The sequence below is a fragment of the Phalaenopsis equestris genome, unplaced genomic scaffold, assembly GCF_001263595.1.
Source record: "Phalaenopsis equestris unplaced genomic scaffold, ASM126359v1 Scaffold000096, whole genome shotgun sequence".
In the NCBI taxonomy this organism is placed as follows: Eukaryota; Viridiplantae; Streptophyta; class Magnoliopsida; order Asparagales; family Orchidaceae; genus Phalaenopsis; species Phalaenopsis equestris.
In genome coordinates this window covers 1,300,604-1,307,594 of record NW_018164538.1, presented here as the reverse complement: position 1 = coordinate 1,307,594, position 6,991 = coordinate 1,300,604, and positions in this window count along the sequence as shown.

Sequence of the window (6,991 nt, the reverse complement as noted above, 5' to 3'; positions counted from 1 at the left end):
ACTTTCTCTCTGAATGGGTTCACAGTTTTACATTGGACACTACATTTATGAGCATAGAGCGTAAAGAAAGATAAATGTGTTATGTACAACCGTCATATTATTGTTACGACTATCTTAAGCAGTGGTGGTTGCCCCGTGATCTGCAATGGCATGTGGTGGCAACCAACGATAGTCGATGGTGGTCAGCGGCTACGAAGATTGGAATTTATCACATGGTCTTCAACACAAAGTTATATGTTGTAACAAGTAGGAGTCACTGCAACGGTGTGCAGGGGCGACGACATGCAGGGCGGTTAGTGATGGTCGACGGCAGTTAATGGGAAGTGGTCAACGTTGGCCGACAAACAGTTGTTGATTTTTGGTAGAATGACAGTTGGAACTTGCAGTTTGACTATAGATTTCTTAAATTCAGGTCCTAAATTCTTGAGAATCGTGTCGGATGATAAAATTTTCTTGTTGACATATCAATAATAACAGAACTTTAGATCCTAGATATGTAAATTTATAAGAATTGTGTGATATGCATGTTAATAACCCATAAACATGTTGGGGTGGGAAAATAAATTTCAATAATTATAATATTTACGAAAACTAAAAAAACTTTTATACTATTAAAAAAACAAAATTTAGCCTCTAAAAACTGATATATATATATGCATATGTATTAAAATTAAAATTTATATATTAAATATATAAATACAAAAGAGTTGAGGGGCATGCATGTAAATCTTCCTATATTTATTTCCCTTTTTCTTTTGCAAGCCATTTCATTGCATAATTTGGATTTATGTCTTTTTTACTAAAACTTTCGTATGGATCATTTATATATGTGAGTTTTTTTTGGTAAATTTACATGCATATCACTTAATTCTTATGTATTTACATATCTAAATTTTTAATTTATATATATATGTCACTTTACATTACATGAAAAAGGTGTATTTCACTTTTCTTTTTGAATTAAAAGGGTTTTTTACATATCAATCACCCAAAACATCAAATATAACATTTTAACCACCCAAACTAAAAAAAATTATATTTTAACCATAACCACCGACATCTTCAATGAAAAGAGAGTCGGTTACTAAATTACATTTAAATGAATCTAATGTCATTACTTACGAGTTGAGTATAATTTATATGATTTTTTTTCTTTTCAGGTAGGGTGAGGAGTTTATCATGTCGCCTTAAGATTTCTTACTTTATTTTTAATCAATGTATGATGCATTCGAGAAATAAAATGTGATACGTAAGCAGAGAGAGTTTTGGCGAAGAAAAGGAAACTAAATGGTTATTATTAGAGAGAGATCTTTTGATAAAGAGGGTATCTCTAGTATCATGATAGGAGTAATTCAATTGAGAAATTCAAGGATGTTACTTGTTTAAACTTGTCGACCATCATATCCTATATGCTTGACGAAGATGATGAATATTCAATGATATACTTTAGATTGTAATGTTTATAGTATAAGTCTTTCATGGGTATTTAGCTAAAGTTGCATTAAGTCTCATGAAATTTCATGATGCCACAAATTGTGGGGCTTTGGATGCTTAAAGTGATTAATTTATGGAAAATTCATTAAGAGATCCATATTTTGGCATACTTTTGATCAAATGTTAGATTTGCTAAGTTATAACTTATTAGCCATGCATGACTAGGATATTTATTAGGTGTGTTTTGACTAACATCTCACGGATCATGTTATGAGGTGTACATCAGGCTTCTTATGTGAAAGCTTGAAAATAATTTGGGGAATTATTAGTTATCTGCTCAATATCAATGCATGAATTATATGATAAAAGATGTTAAACAGCCTATTCAGAAACTTGGAAATGAATTAGGCGACATGATAAATGTATAAATATTGTGAATTGCATAAATCTAAATACAATCTAAACACATTAAAGACTCTGTATGCATTAGAGTTTCTCCCACACATAACTCCCAAATACAGATGGAAAGAAAGTGTCATCTTGGAAAGAGTCAAATAAGGCTTGATATAAACATATGAAGAATTAGACAAATACAATATAATATATCAAGTTAAGTAAAATAATAAAAAAAAAACAATAAAGTGCAAGAATATAATATATTATAACACAAGCCTTTATACATAACATAGAAGGATAATATTTATATTTATAATACTAATGGCATGCTTGAAACCTTCAATATAAAGTCAACTTTTGTGAGAACAATTCACTTTTGCATTTGTTGAGGGAATGTTTGTCTTATTAGTATGTACCCTTTGGCATTCAATGTTAGATAAAGACATCCAAATTATTTAAATGTAATTGACTATATTCAATACTTTATCAAACCACCATACACTCAAAACCCTAGATATTTTGTTAATTTGGTTTACAATTGTTGCAAAGTTATTGCTTTTAGCATTAGAGTTACTTCACATGAACATAATAGTTGGTTTGATTTGTTAAACCTCTCATTCAAATTAATTGTATGCAAAATTAAATGTCATGCTCAAGAGGATTTATTTATTCAAATTATAATTATTAATTAATATTTTGAAGAAGTAATAATTTATAATTTCTAAGGGCAATGTAAGGACATATTAACATTTAGTAACATTTATTTACTTATAGTCAATAAGACTTTTGATTTATGATTTATAAAAGTGCAATATATAGCTTTCAATAAGACTTAGGCTTCTCTTTCTTTATATCATTGGGCAAAAATAATAGAGACATTACACACACATACCACACAATTTTTATGTATTTATACATCTAACACCTAAATATTCATATTTATCCATAGCCCCTAAATTTTATTGTAAGTGGAAAGAATATAAAAATAAAATAAAATAATAAAGAAATTAAATTATTCAATGTGACTTTAATTTGCAGTAAAGTTCTAAAGGGCTGAATTCCATTCCACTAACCATTTCAGCATAACTTCACTTCTTTTCACATTTCTACTCTTCAATATTTTAATGTTTTCTTTTATAAGGATGTACCATATCCTCAAGGAAGATAAATCTAACAAGAAATGTTTTATTTTCTTACACATAAAAATAGTTTAAATATACCTAAACTATTAAAAATCGACAAATAAATTGAGCATCAAATTAATTCCAAAAACTTCAAGAAAATAATTAAACATAGAATAAACATGCAACACTTACCGGATCCCAAAATAAGGTCTCAACAGGTGCATTGGTTACTAAATAAGCAAAGTCTTAGTGGTGAGTTGTGATAGCGTTAATTGGTCATAAGGGTCGTAGAGGAGGGTTGTAATGACAGTAGTTGGTAAGGTAGGTTGTAGTAGAGAGTTGTAAGAACGTCGATTAGCCACCAATGTCATTGGGGGAAGCTGCGAGGGGAGAACTTCTCAAGTTTGGAGAAAATCTTCATATTCTCGGTATGACAGTTGTAAGTCATTGCCATCGAGAGTTATTGTCAGATATTTAATACGATGTTATCCATTACCTCATATTCAGGTATGTTGTTACTCTGGATTCAAAGTATGTTATTGCACCATATTTGAGATTCATCGTTACATTGTTTTTAGGGTGCATTGTTACACTGCAATGTACTTTGTGGTTCCACAAGGTGCTTCGTTGCAACATGAGTTGGTACTATGAAAGGTCCACCAATGTCGAATAACGAGGGGCAATCAATGGTGGTTGACATAGTCGATGAGTGATGGTCGACGGTGTTAGGCGGTTGCAAGAGCAGGGAGTGTTCGTTGAATCTTCGATACAGTACATCACTGAAATTCAACTCCCTCTCCAGGTCCAGCTCTAGGTCTAGGTCTTCTTCTCTTCTATGAAGGGAGTATGAATCTATTTATGGATTTTAGGAATGACATCCCTTATAAATAAGGCAGGAATCCATACCACTCAATGGGCCGCCCAGAGCGATTCCTTTGATCAGATGATATTTTGAGACATTTGGGTGTCTTAAAGATGTCAAAATTGATTGATCTTAGACTCATTGAATTTATTTCATCAAAGCACTCGATTTGACTATAAGCTCGTCAAATTGAAATCCATTAACCCTCCAATTGACCATCCAAACCTTTTGAAAGTGATTTAATGTCTTTATTCGGGCTTGATTTGACTCGTATTAGAGCAATTTTGGTATCATTCGATGTGCCTCGTCAAACCAGTCAGTTTAACTGTAAGCTTGTTGAAATCATAGTTCCAGATCATTTTTAATGAGTTTTAATGTTACTTTCTCAAAAAATATCTCGAGATTCGTGATGTATCAAATTGAAACCTACCTAAATATCACACAGGATGACAATAACTCAAATTTGTATGTTTGATTCAAGCCGAATTTTTGTGTTGGGCCAAATATTAACACCACTACTTCGTACACCTCCCCTTGTGAATCTTGATGAAATATTCAATCTCTATGTTGTTTTAGACATAACGAATATCTTTCAATTCCGTAAATTTGTGTCATATATTTAAAATCCTTCTTGTAAATTTTCTCATCATCATTTAATTTTTGCTCGAAATTTCATCACTGTTCCTCAATTTGAGTGATAAAAGGTGGATAGTGGTTTACAACCAATGAAACTAATGGAAGATTATTAATTTCTGGATAGACAGGAAGATAGAAACTTAGAGAACACCTATCATTTTTGTATCCTCTCAATATCTGAAACTGATGAATCACTCATGTATCCTCTCAAGATTTAATAAAAGGCCTTACATTTATGCACCTTCTTGAATAATAATCCCACTATAATTTTTAGGATTAATCTATAATAAACAAAATTATATTGATTATTATGCTCTTTAAGAGTTTTTAGTCCTAATTATTGCACATCAAACTAAATCAATTCATTCAAATTTATGAATATCTTTCCTTAACTACTAACCATGTCAAAAGAAATTAAATTAATAATAGTTTAAATTTAGAGATATCCAAAATGATTTTTCAAGTTTGCAGGAAACATTAAAACTTGATTCCATAGCTTTTAAAAAATGATTTTTAGTTATCCTTAAGCTTGTGCTTCTTCTAAAAAACTTCCTGACAATGTTGACTCTTGGACTTAGCCAGCTTTCATGGTTATAAATTTTCCTTAATGGTTGAACAAAATCACATAGGATATCTTAAACCTTCTGGTCTCTATTTTAACAGACCATTATAGCTGCAGAACTGTTGTCTCTTAAGAAACAGATTACCATCCTTATGAAGCTTCTTGCTTTTTGTTGAAACATGTTCCTTTCTTTCTGAATATATTTTTAATAGGCTTGAATTTGCATTATTTGCACCCCAAAACAATAAATATTACATGTATCAGTCATTTGCAATCAAATTGGACTATGGCTTAAGAAAAATGTGGCATAATCTGAAAGCTCTGTTAAATGCTGATTCCTAATCTAATGATGTAATCCTTCTACTTTGTCCAGGTCAAACCACTGGATTTGAATGGAGATAAGCCATCAACAATAAAGAACTTATAAAACAATGCCAGCAAACAACAACAAAGAATAGATATGTAAGGCTTGTTTGAGATCAAATGTGTTTTTCATTTTCGTTTTTATTTTAAAAACATGTTCGTTTAATATATATATATATATTGCATATTTTTATTTTATCTTCAACAAAAATTAACTTGTTTTTAAAAATATTAAAAATATTTAGAAATTATTTGGAATACATGACTGCCTCTGATATAACATCAAACATATTTCATTTCAAATAAATATATATAAAAAATAAAATAAAAATCAAAATTTTTGTAAATCTTGATGAAATATTCAATCTCTATGCCGTTTTAGACATAACGAATATTTTTCAATTCTGTAAATTTGTGTCATATATTTAAAATCCTTCTTGTAAATTTTCTCATCATCATTTAATTTTTGCTCGAAATTTCATCACTGTTCCTCAATTTGAGTGATAAAAGGTGGATAGTGGTTTACAACCAATGAAACTAATGGAAGATTATTAATTTCTGGATAGACAGGAAGATAGAAACTTAGAGAACACCTATCATTTTTGTATCCTCTCAATATCTGAAACTGATGAATCACTCATGTATCCTCTCAAGATTTAATAAAAGGCCTTACATTTATGCACCTTCTTGAATAATAATCCCACTATAATTTTTAGGATTAATCTATAATAAACAAAATTATATTGATTATTATGCTCTTTAAGAGTTTTTAGTCCTAATTATTGCACATCAAACTAAATCAATTCATTCAAATTTATGAATATCTTTCCTTAACTACTAACCATGTCAAAAGAAATTAAATTAATAATAGTTTAAATTTAGAGATATCCAAAATGATTTTTCAAGTTTGCAGGAAACATTAAAACTTGATTCCATAGCTTTTAAAAAATGATTTTTAGTTATCCTTAAGCTTATGCTTCTTCTAAAAAAATTCCTGACAATGTTGACTCTTGGATTTAGTCAGCTTTCATGGTTATAAATGTTCTTTAATGGTTGAACAAGATCACATAGGATATCTTAAACCTTCTGGTCTCTATTTTAACAGACCATTATAGCTGCAGAACTGTTCTCTTAAGAAACAGATTACCATCCATATGAAGCTTCTTGCTTCCTGTTGAAATATGTTCCTTTCTTTCTGAATATATTTTTAATAAGCTTGAATTTGCATTATTTGCACCCCAAAACAATAAATATTACATGTATTAGTCATTTGCAATCAAATTGGACTATGGCTTGAGAGAAATGTGGCATAATGTGAAACATATTTCATTTCAAGTAAATATATATAAAAAATAAAATAAAAATCAAAATTGATCCCAAAGAAACCCTAAGATCTCAATGCTCTTCCCACTCATAACATCAACATGTTTTCAGCACATTTTTATCCACAAAATGTTATGAGCACGTGCATACAATATTAGCAAATTAGAATTTTCAGCACTAATTATTGCACCAAAAATCATAGTGATTTGACCACCATGATTTGGGAAGATTTACAAGCATGCCGCTCAATTCCTGCGCACGCCTGAATTTTAAATTTTACATACATACTAA